The following is a 24,591-nucleotide window of genomic DNA, read 5'->3' as shown; positions in this document are numbered from 1 at the left end:
GACCCTTGCAAAAAAGCTTTTGTCTGCTGTAAGCTGGTAATCCCTTAATACATGGATACCCTGGTGGGGAAAATAAAATCGGATTGTATACCTTTCCCCTTTTACTTGTGGACTAATTGTTGTTCTCCTGCATTTAAAAGCAGATGTTAAACTCTCCCTTTGATGTTCCACAGCAGACAGACTCCAGTTGTGTGTTACCGCTTCTGATGCATATCTGTTGTTAAATGAAGATCAGCTTTGGCAAATTACAGTTTGATGGTTACATTTTGACCTGGAGCCACAGAACAGAATGGCAATTTATTCTTTCATCTGACACACATTTAGTGGGTTCCTGCCTGGCCCTTTACATAAAGTGTTTTCAAATCTCACAAATACCACAAAAACCTAGCAAACTTGATAGTGCTATCTCTATTTTATAGATAAGAAAAATAAGGCATAGAGAATGATTAGAAAACTTGCTCAGGGTTACATTGAGTGGCTGGGATTTGATCTGGGGTTTTTGGCTGACTCCAAAGCTGTTACTGTGGTGGGGAGGGGCAGAGGGAGTGGGGAGACTGCGTTTTGAGAGGAGTTGATCAATGGAGCAAAGATCTTGAGGAGTTGACATAAAAAAAAAAAGTCATTAACCATGAGCCCGTCATTCATTCATTTATTCAACAGATATTTATTGAGTGTCTATTTTGTGCTAGACACTCTGCAAGGTGCTGGAAATTCAGTGGTGGGCAAGATATAATCCTTCACCAGCTTCAAGGAGGAAAAAGGTATGCAAGAAAGAGTGTTTGTTCCCCTCCAAAAGCTGCGGTGTCTTGGTTGGGAGAGCAGAAGAGCTTTTATAAAGTTTTTTTTAAGATGTGGAAATTTTGACACCTTAATGAAAGTTGTTTAGTTTATTCTTCTTTTATATCAATGTATATACTGTACTAAATTATCTACAAATAAATAGAGAGGTGGCTTCACTAGGAAACTTGGCAACTGTACTCCTTGGTTGGGCTGCTTAGCACATGCAGAAATGGAGGCTGGAGTGAAATGGTATTGAGTTGTTTTTTTTTTTTAATTAATTTATTTGGTTGCGCCGGGTCTTAGTTGTGGCTCACGGGCTCCTTAGTTGCAGCTCGCTGGCTCCTTAGTTGTGGCATGCGAACTCTTAGTTGCGGCAGGCATGTGGGATCTAGTTCCCTGACCAGGCATTGAACACGGGCCCCCCGCATTGAGGGCGTGGAGTCTTAACCACTGCACCACCAGGGAAGTCTCCTGTATTGAGTTTTAAACAAAGTGTGGCAAACAAAAATTTGAACAATGAGCTGGCAGGGAGTGACTCTAATTCAGTTTTGGGATCCCCATTTTATGTAGGAGGACTTAGCACAGTGCCTGGTATGTAGCAAGTTCCTAGTAATTCTGGTTTATTGGTTCAGTGATGAGACATAAAATAAGGAAGAGAGGGGAAAGGAAGCTTGTGGGTTGTGGGGTGTGGGTGGGAGATAAGGTAATATCGAGGAGGAGTGTGAGGGTAGCAGTAAAATAAACCGATAAATAAATAAGGAGAGCACATGACATATGACAGACTTGATTCCTATGTACAAACCCTTTTAATATCCAAGGCGGGGAGGAGGTGTGTTTATGTAAGCTGGAAATGCCATTGCGTTTGGGTGCCTGAGAGAGCATGCAGCTTTCTCTTGACCTTCTGATTGGACTCTTCTGACTTTCTGTTCACACATTAACCCACTCTGCCCCCTTTCCCACCATGAACTTTATTTCACTTTTTTGAGACTTTCGGCTTTTAAGCGCAGGGTTTGGTTCTTTAATAAGTAGGGTAGCAATATGTGTCAGTTTGCTGGGACAGTCCTGACTGTGCCTGTTGCCTGTTTTTATTTTTGATAATGCCCCCTTTCAGAACCAAGTGTTTGGTTTGGATGATAAATTAAATGGCCACCCTACTAATAAGGGAATTTGGTGACATTCTGTATCATTAAAAAAAATAATCTTTACAGCATTCAGACTACTTTGATGAATTACCTTAATGTGGATGTAGTACCTGTAAAATTTCGAAGCAGACTGGTGTCTGATCTCATATAGTAAGTAGGAAGAAGAGAAAACGAGCGGTACCTGAAAAGATTCAGATGTAGAGAGATATAAGCCAATTTCAAGAAGAACTTTAATTACAACTAATGATTGGCATAGCCTATGAGAAAGGGCATTTAAAGACTGTCCTGATGATGGGCAGTGTTGAGGGAGTCTAGCATCTTTTGAGATAATCTTGTCTTGATCACTAGTTTTTATTTAGAGTTTCAGTGTTTCCACAGCAGTGGCAATTTAATTCAGATGTACTTTCATTTGTTCTCTAAGTAGAAAGTAGAAGAAATAATTTCTTAGAACAGAGGCTTTGTCAGAGGTTTAAATAAATGACCGGAGGGGAAGTTGTTGAATTCAAGTTTTTTCCTTACATCTGTTAAATTGTGTCTTTTGTAATAATAGTAATAATATTTTAATAGTAATAATATTTTAATCAAATGAGACATTAACATAGGGACTCAGTGCACATTAATAGAATATATGCTGGGCCTTTTCTCTTAATAAATAGGGTTAAATTGGTTTTATAGTTCACATGCATGGATTTGAAGACATGAACTAGTATTTTGTCATACAGATATATGTAAAAGCTTTTTAGGTATTCAGGTAATGCTTGACAATAATTGCAGCATGAGAGTTGGGTAGGATTAAAATCATGCTTATTAGACCAGTCTTTTCCATATTAATATTGATATTTTATGAGATAATGATGCATTTACCTTCAAGTCCCATAGTTTCTTGTTCCCTGCAATGTTATCTTTCATAGGAGGGTAGATTTCCAGAGTAGAGGGACTGTTTCTATACAGTCCTAAAATTCTGTTTGTTTTGGAATAAAATTCTGGCTCTGCCGCAGGCTCTCTGTGGGTGAGTTCTTTCTCTGAGCCTCGGTTTTCTAGCCTATAAAGTGGGAATAATATCTATTGCTTAGAGTTTATTAATAGAGTGTTTATTCATTCCTGCATCTGTGATAAGCACTAACAAAAAGGTGAATGTTCTCCAAGGCTTAGGAATCAATAGCAGAAACTGAGATGGAGAGACATGTATTATTGTTGGAAGGATGAGACTCAAAATAGTTGACAGCCAGATTCTGGCCAATCAGAATGGATGCTGACTATAAACATTGGGCAGTCATCATAGTGCTCACCTACTGAATACCATCCTGTATTATGGGTATCAAGAAATCTGTTTAACCTGTGATGATTTGCAAGAAACCCATTGTGTCTCCTAGTTATAAGTTAATGCTTCCTCTTCTGAGGTGATCGGGAAAGGACACCATCTTCAAATGATGAGGTGAACCTAGCTCTCATGCGTGGATTCCTGTCCCAAGGTTCCCCTTTTCTTTGGGGACCTTGCTAATCATTGCTGCCAGCACTGTGGTAGCTCTGCTATCCCACTCTGCTTTCCTATTTCCCACTCCATCCCTAGCTTGGAAACATGTCCTTAACTCCCTATAGTAGATAAAAGTTGAGTTTATGACCTTTAACAAAACCCTGGGAGTCCCGTAAAATTGCTACTAGATATGGCATACTGAGACCCATCCTCACTGGGCCCTTACAAGGCTACCTCTCTGGCCTAGACCACCAGCCCCCTCCCCCAGAAGTGACTATCAGCATATTTAGTTGTAGAGGCCAGGCATCAAATAGATTAAGGCCCTGGAAGAGGGAAGATTTCTGCCAGGTCTTTCCTTCCTAGTTTTCATTTCTTATCTCAGGCTCTGCCTCTTCCCAGAATAATTGACATTGGGAAGTCCACCTCTCACAGGGCAGATCCTAACCGCTTACCTCAGGGATGGGACGACAATAGCCACAGGTATCAAAAAATGCAGAATCAGTGCAAAGGCTTCCATATAATCCTAGAAGGTTCCTTTCCTAAGGCAGGGGTGAGTTTGTTTAATCATATTGGGCATATACTGATGTGGTCAAGAATCTTTAAGAAATTGTTTTGTGATCACCTCACACCTGTTAGAATGGCTGTCATCAAAATTACAAGAGATAAAAAGTGTTGGTGAGGATGTGGAGAAAAGGAGCTCTTACGCACTGTTGGTGGGAATGTAAAATCGTGCAGCCACTATGGAAAACAGTATGGAGGTTCTTCAAAATATTAAAAGTTAAAAATAGAACTACCATAAGATCCAGCAATTCCACTTGTGGGTATATGTCTGAAGGAATTGAAATCACTATCTAGAAGAGATATATTTGTTCCCCCGTGTTCACTGCAGCATTGTTTACAATAGCCAAGACATGCAAGTATCCGTCACCAGCTGAATGGATAAAGAAACTGTGGCATATATATCCAGTGGACTATAATTCAGACATCAAAAAGAAGAAAATCCTGCCATTTGCAACAACATGGATGGACCTTGAAGGCATTATGTTAAGTGAAATAAGCCACACAGAGAAAGACAAATACTGTATGATCTCACCTATATGTACAATCTAAAAAAAATCCTGAATTTACAGAAACAGAGAACAGATTGGTGGTTGTCTGAGGTGAGGGGTTTGTGGGTGGGAGAGGTAGTCAAAAGGAACAAACTTCCAGTTATAAGATAAATAAGTCATGGGGATGTAATGTGCAGGATGGTGACTGTAGTTAACAATACTGTACTGTATATTTGAAAGTTGCTAAGAGAGTAGATCCTAAAAGTTCTCATCAGAAGAGAAAAAAATTTTTAACTGTACATGGTGATGACTGTTAACTAACTTATTGTGGTGATCATTTAGTAATATATACATATGTCAAGTCATTATATTGTACACCTTAAACTAATACAATGTTATATGTCAACTATAGCTCAATAAAACTGGAAAGAAAAAGAAATCATTTTGTGGGGTGACTTTTTCTGCCAACAGACTAAGGTGGTACTCCCAACCTTAAGCTCAGGAGTTTTATTAGGGAAGATGGAGGAACACTGGGAACCTAGGTTCAAGTCCTGGTTTTGCTAACTGCTAGTTGTGTGACCTTGAGTTACATAGGTACCCCTTCCTGGGGTCCTCATTTTCTTATCCATAAAATGATTTTCACATGTAATATGATTTTAAAGGTCTTTGTCCATCAGAAATTCTATGCATCTATAATAACTCCTAAAAATGCACAGTACAATTTTTGAACAAATTGAACCTCTCTGTATCTGATGATGGTGATTACCTTCCTTGACACTGCCCTGGTTTGTGACTGCAGCTGTTTTGTGGAGACCCAGGTATCTGTTGCTGGAAAAGGCCTTTCCACCCATTATCTGATATTATGCTATTCTGTCGGTATGCTTTTCAAGTGCAATGGCAGACAGGCTCACCAAGTCTCCCCTGTGATTGTCTCGTGCAAAAAGTTGTGAATTTGGTCCATTGTCAGCCTGAATGTTAGTGACGATGCCACCCTATTTTAAATGTTGAATCCTCTGTATGTCTGAATGGTAGCTTCCAATTCGCAATGTTCAATATATTACTTTATAGGTTGATTAATTATTATTAATGTCTGTTGGTCACTTGGAGCAATTCACCCTTAAAATTTATTGAAAGAGAATATGTGAGGACTTCACAATTGCAGAAATGTCTTTGGGGTTTTGATAAGGATTCCATTGAATATGTGTATCACTTTGGGTAGTATTGACATCCTAACAATATTAAGTCTTCCAATCTATGAATGCAGGATATCTTTCCATTTATTTGACTTTTCTTGAATTTCTTTCAGCCACATTTTGCAGTTTTCAGTGTATAAGCCTTTTGCCTCCTTGGTTAAGCTTATTCCTAAGTGTTTTATTCTTTTTTGATTCTATTATAAATAGAATTGTCTTTAGTTTTCATTTTGGATTGTTCATGGTTAATGTATAGAAATGCAACTGATTTTTGTGTGTTAATTTTATATCCTATAACTTTGCTGAATTTGTTTATTAGTTCTACCATTTTTTTTTCTTTTTTCTGGAATCTTCAGTGTTTTCTACATCTGTGATGGGTTTTCATGTCATCCGTGAACAGAAATAATTTTACTTCTTCCTTTCCAATTTGGATGCTTTTTATTTCTTTTTCTTACCTAATTGCTCTGGGTAGGACTTCCAGTACTATATTGAACAGAAGTGGCAAGAGTGAGCATTCTTGCCTAGTTCTTGATCTTAATGGAAAAGCTTTCAGCCTTTTCCATTATTGAGTATATTGTTAGCTGTGGGTTTTTCATATAAGGCCTTTATTTTGTTGAAGTAGTTTCCTTCTATTCCTAATTTGTTGAGTGGTTTTTATCATGAAAGTATTGAATTTTTCAGGTTTATTTTCTGCATCAATTGAGATGATCAGGTGATATTTTTTTCCTTCATTCTTTTAATGTGGTGTATTACATTGGTTGATTTTCATATGTTGAACCATCTTTGCATTCTAGCAATAAATGCCACTTTTAATATGCTGTTGCATTCTGTTTGCTAGTATTTTGCTGAGGATTTTTCCATCAGTATTCATAAGGGATAATGGTCTGTAGGGGTTTGTTTGTTTGTTTTATGTAGAAAGCTGTCATTGGTATTAGTGTAATGCTAGCTTCATAGAATGAGTTTGGAAGTGTTTTCCTCTCTTTAATTTTTTTAGGAGGACTTGAGAAGGATTCTTCTTTAAATGTTTGATAGAATTTACTGGTAAAGCCATCTGGTCCTAGGCTTTTCTTTCTGAGATTACTGATCAATTTTGTTATTAGTTATAGGTCTGATTTTCTTTCTTCATAATTCCATCTTGGTAGGTGTTTTTAGAAATGTACCCATTTCATCGAGGTTGTCAAATTTGTTACCATACAGTTGTTCATAGTACTCTTCTATAATCCTTTTTATATCTTTACAATTGGTAGTAATGTTCTCTTTTTTATTTATGATGTTAGTTATTTGAGTCTTCTTTCCTTTTTTTTAGTCTAATTAAAGGTTTGTCAATTTTGTTGGACTTTTTAAAGAACCAAACTCTTGGCTTTGTTGATTTTTCTCAGAGGTTGGCTTTTATGACTTTTATTCATTCTTACAGTAAGCAAACTGATGTTTGTATTAGTTTAGTATTAGACTTCTGTATTTTGTTTTTGTTATTTGGCAATGAGTAAGACTCCTTTGCCTTACATATATAGATATATGAAGGGTTTAAATAATCAGTGCTTTTAAAATAATGCACTTGACACTTTTTTCTTCTTGGGTGATATTTTTGTCTCACTGCTTATTGTAGTTTGTTCTTACAATTTGTTACATTCTTGTGGTTACTCTCTCAGGGATAGTTAAGGTGGTGTCCCATGATTTGGTTTCCAACTGGAAAGTTCCTTACATTTTCTTCATGTTAAACTGCTAAAAGTTCAGGTGAGATTAATTAATTTCCATTATTATTTTAAGTAAAAAGCCAATTATTTATAGAAATGCGTGAACTTAGGGAGGAAAGCTTAGAGGACTAGGTAGAAAATTACAAATTTTAATTCTGTTTTTGTGAACCATGATGCTTCATTCACTGATGTGGACTTACTGCCTCTTCCCATCTTACTCCTCCATGCAAAAATTTTGAGGTTACCAAAATTCAGTCAGTGGCCCTCTCTGTGATTATAAACCAACAGGAAGCTTCAGCATTACTTTCAAGGGAATGCCACTCAAAGCAATTCATTTCATAGCCCCCACCCTACCCCGAGCTAAAAAATCTTGTCTAGGCCTGTTGGCTTACCTTAATTACTTCTTCTTTTTTTTTCCTTTTTAATTAATTAATTATTTATTTTTGGCTGCATTGGGTCTTTGTTGCTGCATGCGGGCTTTCTCTAGTTACGGCGAGCGGGGGCTACTCTTCGTTGCGGTGCGCAGGCTTCTCGTTGCGGTGGCTTCTCTTGTTGCGGAGCACAGGCTCTAGGTGTGCGGGCTTCAGTAGTTGTGGCTCGCGGGCTTCAGTAGTTGTGGCTCGCGGGCTCTAGAGCGCAGGCTCAGTAGTTATGGCGCACGGGCCTAGTTGCTCCGCGGCATGTGGGATCTTCCCAGACCAGGGCTTGAACCCGTGTCCCCTGCATTGGCAGGTGGATTCCCAACCACTGTGGCACCAGGGAAGCCCTTAATTACTTCTTGGTAGTCCATTTATTCAATCCATTTGGACCAGATATATTTGATCTCAGGGGTATGATGAAGACTTGACTTCTGTTGTGTGATGTCCTTGTTTCTTTCATTATCCCAATCTTTATATAGACTTATTTGTGAGTCAAATAATTTATTTTGATAAGAGATTTCTATTACTTTCCCCATAGATTTGTTAGTTTCTTGTTATCTAGAAATCACTTTTATTTCACCAATAAAATAGTTTCTTGTACAGTTGCTTTATTCTGTTTATTCTTTTTTCTGTCTCATTGATTCTAAGACATACATCTTTCACACTTTAACATTCTTGAAATTTGATGTCTCTTGCAATTGCTGACATCTTATAACTATTCTTGGCAGCACTTTTGTTTTTATTCTTAGCACATAAAATAGTGGTGTAGCTTCCAATAGCACTTAGATTTGATGAAATAAGTTACTATTAATAATCATTGTAGGGCTTCCCTGGTGGCGCAGTGGTTGAGAATCTGCCTGCCAATGCAGGGGACACGGGTTCGAGCCCTGGTCTGGGAAGATCCCACATGCCGCGGAGCAACTAGGCCCGTGAGCCACAACTACTGAGCCTGTGCGTCTGGAGCCTGTGCTCCGCAACAAGAGAGGCCGCGACAGTGAGAGGCCCGCGCACCGCAATGAAGGGTGGCCCCTGCTTGCCACAACTAGAGAAAGCCCTCGCATAGAAACGAAGACCCAACACAGCCAGCCATACATACATACATACATACATAAATAAATAAATAAATAAATAAATAAAATTAAAAAAAATCATTGTAACACTTACGGTTAGACACATAATGTTAAAATGCTACTTTTACAAGAATCTGTAATGGCAATATAACAGTTTTACAATAGGAGCTATAAATGACGATATAAATATCAAGTATTACAAAAAGTTTAGAGTGGAAAAATCACCTATAAACTCCAAATCTATTTACTTTAACAAGTATTTTTGTGTGTATTTCATTCCAGTCTTTTTTTACATATGTGTATATTTTTATTTGGTTGTAGTTGTAGTATACATCTTATTTTGACCCCTTATTTTTTTATTATTGTTACATCTTAATTTCCTCTGTTGCAGGCCTTCATATTTGTCATTTTTAATGGTTCCATAATCTGTCCAGTGTTTGACCATAATAAAACAGCACATTGCCCAATTGTTGAAAATTCAGAATATTGCCATTTATCCTATGATGAATAATGCTTCAGTGAACACCTCTTTTGCGTATTTTTTGATTCTTAATTTTGACCATTTTCTTAGTGAAATATAACTTTGTAGAAGCCTCCTGAACTTTGTTTTATTGTCAAGAATCAATCTTTGTATTCAGATAAATCACCAAATAAATAGCTACTATTTTAGTGCCATTCATTCATTCATCATCAATATATTGGATTATTCTGTGTTCAGTAGTGCCAAGAGCTAAGTATTAAAAGTTCAGTAGGGCACACCTCTGACCTGTAATATCTCATAGTCCAGTGGGAGACTCAGACTGGTCAAAAATAAATACGGCAATATGAGTGATGTTGGAAAGATATGGTAAAGTTTCTTAGTTGCATGAAATTGACAGTATTGTTGATTGGTATCCTTTATGATATAAGAGGTGTGGACGTATTCATGTCACATAAAATCTTTTAAGTGTGTATAATAGGCTTAATAATATGGCAGAAATTGGTCTCATTTGACCTATCCAACCTCTTGTCCTTCACATTTAAATCTTTCTGGGAGGCTTGTGATCCAGTGTTGATCAGTGTTCCATGTGTCATGTTTCTGCAATATGCTAAGTTCCCTGTTGGCAGTAGGTGTGTCACATGCCGCATTCCTGTTCCACACCTACTACAAACTGCTGTGCTTGTAGTAAATATTGAAGAATTGGTGTTCATTTGACTTGCTTTCAGTTACTACTTTTTCAAGTGAGCGATAATATTTCACCCTTTTATAGTTTCCTTAGAACTTCATTGACTGTCAGTTTACATTGTGTGATATTGGTGAAACCAATGCCATTTTAGTTACATCTTGTCATTTGTTTAAAAAATTTAGATTAAGACGGTGTTTGAGAGATTATATACTCATATAGAGATTCTTATAGTAAAAGTTTAAAAAAAAATGTGCTACTTATGATGGTTGGAAGCAAAACCTATGCAGAATGAAACAAAACCCCTCAGTGTGTATTTCTGAATGATCTCTTAAGCCATTGGAGAGGGCGGGAAAAACAAAGAAATATTTCTATATACCTAAATATTAATTCAGGCTTTGGATACAGTGAGTCTGTTTTGGAAATAGCTGTTAGGGTTTCACCATTTTGAAATTCAGTAACTAGCTGTGAATTTGCCTCCTTTATACTTGTGTATCAGAAACTGAGCCTTATTTTAAAATTTCTCACAAAAGTAGTCTTGGAAAAAGCTTTTGAGACTGATTTCTTGGGATCCCCCCCACCTTTTCATTTCTGAAACCTAAGTAGCAAAATCAAAACCTGTGCTTTGTTCTGTACAGAGCTAAAATCAAACCTGTGCTTTGTTCTGTACAGAGCTGTGGTGATTCGATTGCATATTCACTTTGACACACACGCATGTTGCTGTGTGGAATCACTGCCCATTGTAATCTCCAAATGAAACAGGGAGCTGGGGGCGGGGTGGTGATCTGGGATTAACTGAGATGAATTTATCTCAGCTTTTCAAAACACTGTGTGAGCACAGTATAATTCACCTGGACAACTGTGGAATAAAACTCTTGTTTTAGTGGCCATTAGATATTTCATGGGAACTGACGGCACAGGAGAAGAATGTATGGTAAAAGATGCTTTGGCAGTTGATAGAATCTGAAGTAGCATTTACATCACCAACTGAAATACAATTAATTTTTTTTCCAAGGTGATTTATAGCCTGACTTCTGTGACTGAGGGATTGATCTCTTGGCAAGTCTTTATGAAATAACACCACAGGAGGGGAAATTATGTGCGTACATCAGGCTTTGCATTTACTTTTTTAGCCTTTTTTACAGAGTGCGTATAATCTTGTTCAGTATGACTAACAAAAACTGTAGCTGTACTTTGTCATGAAAGACTTCCTCAGTTTCCAGAAACAATGGGCACCACAGAGAGAGGCTTTCTTTCTTTCCATCCACATTTCTGTTAATGTCCTGATTGCACTTTACTCTTTTATGAAGCCCTTTTGGTCACATCAACAGTTTGCTCTAATCTATCTATCTTAACTTCTAGCTTCGTCTGCAAAATTTGTGTGGTTAGCCCAACACACATGCAGATAAATTGCCTAGGGTTCAGCTTTCTCAGTCTTGGAACTAAATATGCTGCAGTAGGCTGAGCTGATGGATGTAGCTTTTCAGCGATATTGATGTTTCTACAGCTGAGTATAAATCTTTGGATGCCTTGGTTTGCATTTTCATATTCATGTGCAGTTCTTGACCACTGGTTTTCAAATAGCTTCAGCTCTCAGAAAGCTCTGTGTTAAGTAGAAAGACAAAGAAAATTGTTCTTCCTCACCCACTGCTCTTCTGCCCACTCACAACAGTAAGAATCGTGAGCACAAGTCTTTTGCCAAATGTGAGTAGTGACAACTCCCAATTCACAAACTGATTACATTCTCGTGGCTTGTTGTAAAGTCAGTTAGTGGTTTTGAACTTGGAATGTGTTTTCTAATGGGAGAAAAGAATTCAAAGAATAGATAAGCCCACTAAAACTTTTAACCCATAACATTCCAGCAGTATAGTTTTATTTGTACTTTAAAACCTAACCTTCCCCCATGTTTCCCTGTGGAAAAATGTCCTTGATTCTGCTTTGGTATCATAAGGAACATAAACGTTTCATTCTTAACTTCAGGAGATGGCCACCTATCTCCACCTGTGTATCCTGGGACAATGTATCAGGCAGGGTTCTGAGACAGAAGCAATGGAGACTGGCTGGATGCTTTACGCAGAGAAGTCATTTATGGAGAAGATGCTGTTGGGTAGTTTCTAGAACTGCTAAAAGTTAGGAAAAGGTCAGGAGCAATTAGGGACCACACAGCCAGATTCATAGCCAAGGTCATATGCTATGATTAGTTCTATGCAGGATGGGCCCTGTCACTGAACACAGGATCATGCTGGTTCACACTGACCACACCATTGGGACCAGACACTTGCTACCAACTCTGTCACCTCAGCCTTTGCTGCCTCTGGGCACTAGATGTTGTTGCCATTGCCCTCACCCACGATAAGTTCCTCCTGCCCCTGTCTCCAGCTTTAGATGCAGGTCGGGCCAAGACTAGGTCCCATGCCTTAGCTGCAAGGGAGTCTGGCAAGGTGAGTGTCCAGCCATTTTTGTCTCTATGTTGAAAGGTGTGTCTCTCATCAATACTCATATGATGAGAAATTTCCCAAATATAGGAAGGGGGTTCAGATGCTGAATAGTCTCCATCCTTCTTCCCTCTATAAGGACAAATCTTCACTATAAGAAACCACAGTCTGGGCTCTGGTAGATGGGGAGTGGCCAACATGTTTATCTATTTGAAGCTGTAGTTGACCACTCTATGATAACAGAGATGGCGGATTCCCTGTTGTGCATTGGTATCCAGGGACCCTTTCATCACGTGTTAACTAAGCCTAGAGGTGTCACTTGACAATTTAGGTATAATTGACCTCTCACGGTGTGCTCCTTACTACTTTAAGATAAAATGCATTAAATGGAATTTTAACAATTTGATTAACTAGGAGGAGCAGATTAAGATTTATCTGTTTTTTAAAAAAATTTATAGTATAAAATGAAACTTCACATTATCAGTTTGTCTTAGATGATTTATAGATGGTTTATATATTTTATTCATAAATTTCTACCCTCTTAAAAATGTTTTTTATTTGCAGTAATACATATATGTAGCTTACAAGTTGCTGCCTGCTTATTTGCATCGTCATTTCCCATTTCTCAGAGGCAACTACTTTCAATTCAGTTAACTCTTCTTCTGATATTTACTTCCATGTAGCTAATTATCTTTATAATGATGTTTCTTGAAATTTTTTTTTTTCTTTTTTAGATATTAAACATTGAATTTCTATTAAGGAATATAAGGGGTTAGCTCTCTTTTATACTCCCTTCCTTAAATACCTGCCTCTCACTCTCTGAGATAGTTATATCTCGATTTATTTTCACCATAAATATTTTTCACAGCTGAGTTATGCAGTGTACTGTGATTTTATTTTCTTTCTTGTTCAGCATATTAAAAAAATCTTTTTTTTTTTTTTTTTTGGCTTCCTGTTCTGTTTATGTGCTACTTATTCATCCCCAAATTCTCAAATAAGGTCAAACACAACGGCTTGGCTCTCAGTTCTTTTGTGTGTGTCTGTGGTGTATGTGACGTTTTTCCGGGAGACTTCTGCTTGCCTGCTCCCTTCTGGACTGTTTGCTCTTGAGGCCTTATGCACAGCTGTTGACCTGGAATTTTCTTTTACTACCATGTTAGGAGTTCTTGATTGACCTGTTTACTGAGTAGCATCTCTCCTGGTTTCCTCTTTCTTTTGGGGGAGGCACATTGCCCAGTTGCTTCTTGAGAAGGAAGAATGTGTATGATGTAATTTTTTGGAGATCTGGCATGTGTGCACATATCACTTAGTCTCTCCTCACATATGATTGATACAGAATTTAAAGTTGGAAATTATTTTCCCTGAGAGTTTTGGAGTCCTTGCTTCATTTTCTTCCGCTTCCAATTTTGCTTTTGTTGGATGCTTTTCTGATTCTGGTTACTTTATATGTGACTTTTTTTGGGAGGGGTGTAGCGGGGGAGCTTTTAGAGTCTTTTATTTTTAATCCCCTAATGTTCTGAGGTTTCAGCATAATGTGCCTTGGTGTGTAACTTTTTCCATCCATTGTGATGATTTTTGTGGCAGGTGGTGGAGGATAATTTTCTTCCCACTGTTTTCTGTATTCTCTTTTCTGAAACTCTTATTTGTCAGATGCTGGAACTTTTGTATTTTTCCTCCAACTTACTTATTGTTAAAAAAAAAAAGTCCCTCATATATACACTACCAAATGTAAAATAGATAGCTAGTGGGAAGCAGCCGCATAGCACAGGGAGATCAGCTTGGTGCTTTGCGACCACCTAGAGGGGTGGGATAGGGAGGGTGGGAGGGAGGGAGATGCAAGAGGGAAGAGATATGGGAACATATGTATATGTATAACTGATTCACTTTGTTATAAAGCAGAAAGTAACACACCATTGTAAAGCAATTATACTTCAATAAAGATGTTTAAAAAAAAAAAAAAAAAGTCCCTGATCTCTATCCTTCTATTTTTTTGTTCTACTCTTGGGGAACATTTAAATCCCTATTATCTTCTAACCCTTCTATGGATTTTTTTTTTTAACAAATTTATTCATTTATTTTATTATTTATTTTTGGCTGCATTGGGTCTTTGTTGCTGTGTGCAGCTTTCTCTAGTTGCGGTGAGCGGGGGGCTACACTTCATTGCAGTGCGCGGGCTTCTCATTGGATGGCTTCTCTGGTTGCGGAGCTCGGGCTCTAGGCGCGCGGGCTTCAGTAGTTGTGGCGTGCAGGCTTCAGTAGTTGTGGCTCGCGGGCTCTAGAGCACAGGCTCAGTAGTTGTGGTGCACGGGCTTAGTTGCTCCGTGGCATGTGGGATCTTCCCGGACCAGGGCTCGAACCCGTGTCCCCTGCGTCAGCAGGTGGATTCTTAACCACTGCGCCACCAGGGAAGCCCCCTTCTATGGATTTTTAATTTCTGTGATCATAATATTAATTTCTAATAGCTCTTGTTCTCATAATATTTCTGTTTTATAGCATCCTATTCTTGTTTTGCTTTATGGATGCAAGTATCTTTTTAATAATGTGTATGAAGTTTTTTCCCCGCTCCCAGCATTGACTCTCTTTTCTCCTAAAGTTCCTGTCTGTCACGTTAGGCTCTTCATCACATGTCTGGTGATCATTTGCTGTCCATTTTTATTTATGTGAAGGCTCTTTGTGCATAAACCAGTTGACAGAGCTCTCTCATGTCACCTGGTGACCTTACTTGCCATAGGATGATTTTCTGTTTTCAGAAGCCCTCTTTCTCCCTAGTTTTGGTAACTGTAGATCTCTTTTCTTGGGCTGGTTAGAAACCCAGCAAGGGAGGGGCTGTGGGTCTCTCCACTCAGTGTACACTTTGACTCAGTCCTCTGTTTCAGGATGGTACCTCCACCCAGTCACTCTTCCTAGTGTCCCTGAGTCCAGACCTTCTCAGGCAGAAGGAGGGAGTTGACAAGCTTCATAGCTAAGGAAAGATCTGGAGGTTTACTCCTTAAAATGTCTTGCGAGCAGTTCTCCGGTTTTCAATGCCATCTCTGCACTGCCTTCTCCATTCGTCCCCCACTTTAGATGTAACTGGACTTTGTACTTTCTGAAGGGTCTGTGCCCCATATTGTCTGGCTTCTTCCTGTCAGTTCTGCTAGTAGGCATTTCAGTTTTGTCTGTCCCTGCTTTGAAAATTCACTCGTCATTTGCCCATCTGCTGTCCATTTTCCAAAAATTTTTTCCATTATTTTTCTCTTTTTCCATTCTCTTTCTTCTTGTGAGTTTATCTCTTCCTCTTATTTGGTGTCATTTAGTGGAGGGAATGCAGTTAAGCACATGATTGTAATCCACCACTTGATCCTGAAAATCCTTAATCGTGCACTTTTGAGATTTGGTCTTTCCATTTGGATACATGGTTGTCTGGTCCGTTAAAGAAGAGTTAATTTGGTTACTCTAGGATGGATTCCATTTACTATACTTTTCAGTTTCATTCAGAGATTGTTACTCTCACTGTCAAAATTGAACTAGGTGTCATCCTTTCTTGATTTGAGTACATAGTAGGAAAAAGGGTCAGTTATTTCTTAGGTATAAATTCCAAGTCTGACCTCAAACCCAGTCACAAGAATAACACACACAATTTACAACACTTCAAAGAAATGACTTCCATCCCTTCAGGTTTTCCACGGCCATAATCCCAGTTGGGTCAGTCTTTCTTAGATTCCCTACTAGTTTGACTTGAGTTGTGTCCAAGCTGGAAAAACATTCTTTTCTAAGTTCCATTTTATGTGGTGGTCCCAGGTGTATTCTGTAGGATACTGAGTTTCCATGAAGCATCTCTATAGATTCTATAGAAGAGTGTCAGACCATGATATCTTTCTCCATTCCTAGGATAAAATCTCAGAATATCTCTTGTAAAATGCAGAAGATTTCATAATGTGCCAAAGGCTTACATTATTGAACATGTAAACACCACAGCAGAATCAGGACCAAATATGACCTCTCTTTCAACTTTTTCCTTAAATTTTATTAGTTCTCCAATTTTAACATTAACAACTGATTTTTTAAATAATGTTTAATTTATTAAGGTATGTCAAGAATTACTGTAAAATTACTATGGGCCTTACTTATTCAACCATTGTAAAGCAAAGGGAAAGCCAATTCAAACTTTAAAGCTTTTTGTGTCCTGTAGGGTTTGAATGAATATAGGGGAATCTGATCTGATTCCCACCCTAGAGCTTACAGAATCCTTTTTTTTTAAAAAAAAAAATAATGTTTACCTTCATATGGTAGAATTAATATTTTCCTGTTTCAGACACCTCATGTTCTTTGTTGGTCAAGGTTGAGAGTATGTAGAGCTTCTGAGAGGAAACATTTCTATTTGAAGGTCCCTGTTTTCATCATGATAGGTAAAGGGTGCCAGGCATCTGTTTTGTGCTAAAGCTTACTAGAAGTGTCGCTGCCTCTGAGCAAGAAGCAGGAAGTACTTCTGTCCTTAAAACCAGAAATAGATGCTCTTTCTCATGATCATAACTTAAAAGATCATCTTTTTTTAATGAGATGGGCTTATCCCTTGTGGTTTTCACAGATTTAATGATCAGATTATTTAATGCAGAGCTTGGAGAAAAATAGGTCTGGTGAGATAGATAATGGAGATTTTCCTGGAAGCCAAAACAACATCAACTTTGTGCATTTTCTTTTTCTCTTTGTTAAGTCTTTTTACCTCTTCTTTCTCTTTTATTTTTCATTTACTATTTTTGATGATTCTTAAAGAGATTTTCCTGTCTTATTTTAACATGGTGGTACATTTACATAATTTTCACTGTATTTTAACTTCAAAAGATCATCACCAGGGGAGAAAAAAATAATCTGCAAGAAGAATTGGATGCGTCAGGATTTAGGTATACTGTATATAGTCTAACTTGCTTTAGACAACTCTGCCAAGTATTGTGTAATGTGTTGGCAGTCGGAAGGAGAAAAATTGCTTCTTTGCTGATTTTAGGAAGTCCTATTTGTGTTTTGGAAAGTGGAGCAAGGTAAAAATAAAGGGAAGAAAGTAAAAGTAATTTAAGAGAAATAAGGTATTGTATATGAAAGTGTCTTGTAAACTGCTAAATAACATAAAGCTGGTAGTTACTATTATTGCAAGGGCATAACTTACAGTGAGAAAGCAAGGATTCAATAAAGGAAAAAGGGAAAAGAAATCATTTGAATAAGAAAAAGTTGAGGAAGAAACAAAGTGGGAATATCATAATGGGGGGAAGTTTTACATTCTAGTTTTTTTACCTGAAAATGCAGTAATACTTGTACTTCCTATTTAAACAGTTAAGTTGAAAACGTTTTATTTATTAACCAAAAGGAAAGTAGTCGAAAGTAATTTGGGAAGAGGATCTTATCATATGAGGTGGTGAGAGCTGGATAGGAACCACTAGGCAGATGACTTTCTCGGCTCTAAATAAAGATCTGTGTGTCATAGGGGGTTATGTGGTGCGTTTCCACTTAATTAAGGTCTAATTTACATTTGTTGGTATCGTCTGAGCCTTTCATTTGTTCTTCATACCTTTGCAAGGTAGGTATCATTAACCCATTTTACAGATGGGAGTAGAAGGCTAATTGACTTGCCCACAGCCACTTACTTAAGCAGTGACAAAGCCCTCCCTTCTCCAGCTTTTGAGTTTATTTCCACATTTCCCCAGGTACTTCACATCAGAGCAATTGGTTCGGTTGTGTTCCTGGATATTCAACTTATTGGGTTTCTCTAAAAGAAGTCCTTGAAATATAACCACAGTCACTTACAAATAACACCCCAGGGCATGTTTTAGGTTTGGCTGTGTCTGTACTAAATGACTTCGTGCGAGTCCTACTTAAGGAATACGATTTGAATTCTATAAGAACCAAGGAATAAACAAAAAAGATGTCTCAACTGCCCCAGTATGGGTTCAGAGTCTGTGTACTGTGTCCTTCAGAACTTATCTGGAGCTTGGTATTTTAAGTTTTAATTCTGTTATGCTTTTTAGTTTTATTTGGTTTCAAAATCATAGCTGACTTGAAGAAGGGAAAGGTTGATACTCTAAAAGCAATGAGACTCAACTCTTGACAGCAAGGGAGAGGAGATGACCAAACTATGAAAGGTAGGCAAAAATATCTCCCAAAATGTAGCAGTCAGCAACCTTTGAGTAGAGGAACAGACATCCCTCTGTGCCTGGAAAGGTTGTCTTGCCACTGGCCACTCTAGGCAAGGTCAGTCCGGTTACCAGCAGCACACACATAAAGCCAGTCCTATGCCCTGTCCCTCTATCCCATCCATTCATCTTCTGCTCACATCCTGACTCCACTTGGCTCTAGACCTGGATCTGTGACTTAGATTTCACCTTAGGCTCTCCTTTTCCTTGGTGTTTGAATTTCATCAGTCTCTTCCCTTTGATTCTCAGAGTGTCCTGTTGCTTTGGTGGGAACTCCCCATCTAGTTCTCATCATGGTGGTAGAAACTGAACATATCCCTAGTATCCACTGGGCCAGCTTCTTTTCCTCAGAGATAGTGTTCTCATGTTCTAACAGAGCATGATAATTGACAGTCATATTGATGATCCTGTGTCACCAAAGCCTAATCACATTCTGGATTCTCTGAGAAGGCATTACCTTTTAGGAAAAAAAAAATAATCCAGTATGGTTGAAATTAAACCCATTTTATTACTTAGATGGGTCATCCTTCAGCCATTATGAAACTCTTCATCATCCTCAATGCCTTACTCCTTGAGGTTTCTAAAAAGCAGAAATTATACAGTACTATAAGTGCAGAGTGATACAGAGACTTATAATTTGATGAGTTACAGAATATGTTATTTAGACCAGAATCAACTTTTTTAGTAGCTTGAACCAGCTTTCATATCAAAAAAGATGTTACATTAAACAAAGCCCTTTAAAAAATATTTCGCTTACAAATTTGTCTTTTAGGTTAATAGCAAATACTTAAGTAGAGTTGTTATGTTATAAAACAGTTAGAAAGGGAGATAGTAGAACAAGTGATTGTTGACGTGAAATGTTTATTTCGGAGAGAATTCTTGGCATTTTTGCCCCATATCAGCATAATAAGTATTTGGAGGAGAGGAGGGAAGCATTGATGTATTCGTTGAGGATTAATGTCCCTGTAGAGCATTTGTGTTAGTGAATATATTATGGATAATACCATAAATACAGTAATTAAAAACTTGCACACTAAACACTTTGTGCACTGGCATAAATATTCCTTTCCTCCCCTTGGTGGCTTGCATTCAAGTGAATGGTGTATTGTTCATCTTGGTCTCCTAGATTCTTAATCAAGAATAGGAAAAAGGATGGCAGTCTCAAAGATCTGTTTCCTTCTCCATATATTGCTGTTCAGATGGGCAGAAACAGATTGGATGTTTCAGGACCGAGTTATTTTTTAACCGTTCAGAAAAATGTCACATAGTACATACTAATAAACAAAACAACAACCCCACTATTCCTCACTTTTGGGAACTTTATCCTTAAAGTTGTTTCCAGACAATACCACAGTGCGCTTCTTGTCATGTGTAAAATGTGTTCAGTGTGATCAGTGATACCTTAGAGCTTATGCGTTATAAAAGAAATGAGATGATGCATAATATAAATATATGTTAGGATCAGAAGTTTTAAGGAAGCGAGACTTGATTATCTCATTAGGATCTGTTGCCCAGTGGGTTGAAGCTGAGCGGGTTGCTGTGTGAATGCGAATGCGCGGCTGGGAGGAGAGGCATCCTGCTGTTAAAGTAATAATGGGTCTGTCCTTCACACCAAAGGATAACAAAGAAGGCAGATAGATGTAAAGTGGGCAATTTCTATTTCTTTGTATGCTCAAAATGTTCGCACCTACTTATTTTCCCACTTAAGAGGCATCCTGTTTTTCATAATTTCATGATTTCTGATTTCTCTTAACACACAATATTTATTTATGAGTTCATAGAGACGTTCTTCTGTGAAGAGGAAAGTAAATGCAGTTGAATGCGATTTGCGGCTTGGCTCTGAGTCAGTTAGGGTGGGAAGGGAAGGAATAGAGAGACTAATTCTGTTCTCACCATTTAATTGGCCTCTTTACCTCCTCGTTGTGAGAACTCTTCGCTTATGTATTGGTTTATCGATTGATTCCATATCTATGGACTGCTTGCTCTATCTCCTGTGCCCCAGGGATACAAAGATGAATGGCCCAGTCAGTAGTCATCTGATGGCTCTGGATGCATCTCAATCCTGACTGACTTCAAGGATGATAATGATGTGTTTATCTAGAATTCTAAAATTCTGTCATCTTCCAAAGATGGCCTGGAGACATGTTCATGTGACCAGAATAGACAAACAACCCTGGAGCAGCCTCAGAGTTTGTGAGATCACAAAGGCTGCCTAGAGAACAGAAAATCTGCTTTTCAAGGTGTTTTCCGTTGCATTAGATTTTCTAATGAGCCTTGCTACTTTTGGCATCGTTGGAGTGCTTTCCAAGAGCTAAGTCACTCCACCCACTTCCGGATTCACCAAAACCTGAGGCGAAAGAGTGGGCAGGAGATGGCGCATGATGACTGCGCTGCTGTCTTAAGGGACGTTTCGCTAGGAAATCGTGGGCAGGTGCCGCTGCCAGCTCCACTCTCCTCTTCCTTTTGCCTTTTCTTTAAGATGTCTGACTCTTCATTCTCATTAGGTTAGTCGTGCTAGAAAGAATCTTTGAATTGAAGCATCTTAAGAAGCCTTGTACGATAGTGGGTAGTGGTTTCATTTAATGAAACTATATGTAAACCTTTGGAAAGGTTGGCACCGGGGACCAAAGATCATTTTAAGAAGAGTGTTCTTCTGAATCTTTTGCTTGTATGCTATTTTTTTGGTACTACTAATAAGTTCTACTGTGGGTGTGCCTATCTCGCAAATGCCCCTTCCCACCTTGATATGTACTGGCGTATATGTTTATTTACCTTAAAACAGGGTCACGCTACTTATAACAGGGTAGCATGCCAGAAACCAAGATTTTCAAGATCTGTGTCATCAAACCATTTATGTGTCAACTTATTCCTAGCAAAGAACCATGGCAGCTATTTATCTACAATACTGGTGTCATTTAGTCTATTGCCTCTAATATCCTAGTGCTGTTACCTACAAACTTACTATAACCAGATTTGTTTTCACTCCTCTAAGTCTAATATACTTCTAATATAAGAGGGTTGTGAATTCCCCCCTTCCTCTTCAAGGTCAGGCCCTTCGTTTGTACTCCTGACCCTTTTCCCCCACCTCCTTTGGGATTTTATTCCATCCTTACCTCCTCCCTCTTGAACTCTCAACCTTTCTGTCTCTACTGCTGTCAATAGGGACTTCCATTAATTAGCACCAGTGCCTTTCAACAACTGTTCGTTCTCCTTTCTCTTCTTTCACTTGCTCTGTTATCGCTGCCTCTACCACTTCAGTGAAATCACCTTCAGTCAAGGTGGCCAGTGACTGCTTAAGTGTCAAAGCCAAAGCTATAGTTTTCATTTCTTATCTTTATTCATCTCATTGTATTCCGTGGTACCTCTCTACCTTTCTTCCTTGGTCCTTTTCAGAAGATCTTTTTCCTCTGCCAGTTCTGTCATTGTCTCTACGGTTCTGCTTTTGGCACTAATTCTCCAGTCTTCTCCCTCTACCCATGTTCCTTCAGTGATGTCACCCACTAATCTAATTTCTGCTACTTTCTGTGTAGTGACCACTTCTGTGCCTTTACGTTTTGCTCAGGTTTCTTCCCCAAGCCTCACTCTCAAGAATATCTGAGTGTCCTCACTCAAATCTTCTACATCTCAATTTCTAAGGCACCAAACTAAACCTGTTGTCTTCCTTATTAAACTTGTTAATTCACTAGTATTCTCTACCTCATTTGTCACTGCCGTCCACCCACATGTAGTCAGGTACCATGTTGTTCTGCTTTTAGTGTCTGGATGTTTCCCAAGTACTAATTCTTCTCTCCTTTTCCCTTCCCCACCTACCTCCACTGCCCTAATCTTCACCCTTCCTCTCCAACCTAACTGGTGTCCCTGCCGCTACTCTGCCCTCTTTGAATCCACCCAGAGAGAGAGTAATGCATCTGAAACCCAGATCTGATCCATCAGTGGCTGTCTGCAACTAGTTTAAAGTTCTCGAATATGTGTACAAGGTTACATTCGGGCTCCAGCTTCTTTCCTGACCTCACTCTAGAGAGTCCAGCAACACTGAATACACCAGGCAGTTTCCTTACTCCTGCCTTTTCCGTTGTCTTGTCTCCCAGTCCCCGCTTGGCTAAGTCCTGCCCCGCCTGAGGACATGCCAGGCACCCCTGGTACTTGAAAGTCTTCCCCGACTTCTCCATTTCTGGGCTGCTTGCCATGAATCTCAGTCATTGTGCTCATCCCACTGCCCTTTGGGGTTAGCTGTGTGTGTTTCTTGGTCCCACTAGACTTTGCTTTCCTTAAAGACAGAGACAGTGCCTTATTCTTCTTTGTAGCGCCCGTGCCTAGCACGGTGCTTCACATATAGGAGGCGTTCAACGTATGTTTTTTAAGTGAAGACTTGATAGGGACAATAAATCAATTTGATGTCTACAAAAAAGGGCAAAAGTAATCTATGCGTAGTAGTACCTTTAGGAGGGGGCACGAAGGGGGTTTCTGGGGTACTGATAATGTTCTGGGTTTTGATCTGGTGTGTTCAGTATAGGAAGATTCATTGAGCTGTCCGTGTGTGCTATGTGTCCTTTTCTATATTTATGTTCCACTTCAATGAAAAGTTAAAAGAAAAATTAATTTGATGCCTTTCCTACCCAATGTAAAAAATTTAGTTTTTCCTTTCAAGCTTTTAGAGTTTTTTTTTACAGAATATCAGTTTAGATGTCACAACAAAGAACCAGGCTAGTGCTATTGCTTGACGTTAAGGAAGAGTGAGATGAAAAAGCATCAGCGTGGGTGGGGTTGTCTGGTCCTCTGAAGAGGGCCAGTGACGGTCCAGTGGTTAAGACTCTGCGCTTCTAATGCAGGGAGTGCAGTTTGATCCCTGGTCAGGGAACTAAGATCCTACATGCCACGTGGCGTGGCCAAATAAATAAGTAAATAAATAGAGCCAGTGAGGGCCAGCCCTGATGGATAGACTTGCAGCGACGTGCACTTCTGTCACACTTAATATAGGGGCCACATGCTAATAATCATCAACGTGCTCTGGGCCTGCCAACAGTGACAGGGAGACTTCATCTCGGATGTGACTATGAATAATTCATAAACCTGGTTATCTGGAAATTTGTGGTCATCATTAGCATTTGAATGAAAATATGCAATCATTATCCTAAATCTGTTTCTTTATTTCTACTTTCTTTTTGTCTCCCCCTCCCCATACCACAGCTTAAACATCTCAGTCTTTCCTGAGTACTTGGAGACTGCCGAGGCCCCTGATAATGTGCTGACTGGTCGCTATGGGCAGACGGTACCCAGAGGCTCACTGTTATCCAGGCAGCTCATGTATGTATGGGATTTGTCTCTCTTTTTCTTTTTTTACCTTTAATTTTCAGTGTAGAATATTGCAGGCTACTGAACTGGTGAAGGTTTATAAGATATACATGACAGTGTTTAGAAATGCAGGAGAATGGATCTGCTCTAGGGTAAGTTTTTAATATTGAATGATGAGAAATGTTATCTAAATTAGGATTTTTATAATTCAGTGGCCCTCTTATAAGACAGACCAGAAGTGTATATCAGCAATCTCCCTTTTCTGTTTCAGCGCATCCACTCACATACAGGTTTTTTTGTTTGTTTGTTTGTTTGAGTTTTCCTTTTTCATCACAATATATAACATTTGAAACAATAGCAATGCCATAAATTAGGAACATTTCCCAGTGATTTAAAAAATTCTTTTGAAATAAAAAAATTCACGGACCCAGAAGAGGTCCTCAGGGTATGTCATTGTTGAATACATGTTGGCGAGAGAGTCCCCGACTCTAATTTCTTAACATTCTCCATAGGAGGAAACTGTTGATTCCCTCAGTGATGACTTTCTGTGTCTCACAACAGTTAAGTTTTCCCATTAGTAGTCTTTTGGGAGTGGCTACAAATGCAGCCTTTTCCTGTTTGGCTCTACCCTGATAAATTAGGAGAAAAATGATTATTGCCCATTTAATGATCTCTCTTATTTCTATAAAGCATAGTTTGTCTCAAACTTATTTTTTGCTCCC

General features: G+C 38.7%; 1 protein-coding gene across 15 annotated transcripts in view; it reads left to right on the top strand.

The window, feature by feature from the left end:
* The window catches only part of APBB2 (amyloid beta precursor protein binding family B member 2), a 372,773-nt gene that overhangs the window by 114,155 nt on the left and 234,027 nt on the right, over window positions 1-24,591 (top strand). For 13 of the 15 annotated variants that reach the window (XM_061192201.1, XM_061192196.1, XM_061192197.1 and 10 more), the window contains one exon: window positions 23,765-23,881. The exons of 1 other annotated variant lie outside the window; for it this stretch is intronic. The gene's annotated coding sequence lies outside the window, so the exon portion shown is untranslated. Of the gene's footprint in view, window positions 1-660; window positions 762-23,764; window positions 23,882-24,591 lie in introns of all 15 variants that reach the window. One more of the 15 variants, XM_061192202.1, reaches the window with a different exon arrangement.

The sequence above is a fragment of the Eubalaena glacialis genome, chromosome 5 (genome assembly GCF_028564815.1).
Source record: "Eubalaena glacialis isolate mEubGla1 chromosome 5, mEubGla1.1.hap2.+ XY, whole genome shotgun sequence".
Classification (NCBI taxonomy): domain Eukaryota; kingdom Metazoa; phylum Chordata; class Mammalia; order Artiodactyla; family Balaenidae; genus Eubalaena; species Eubalaena glacialis.
This window is presented reverse-complemented; position numbering and strand designations above follow the sequence as displayed.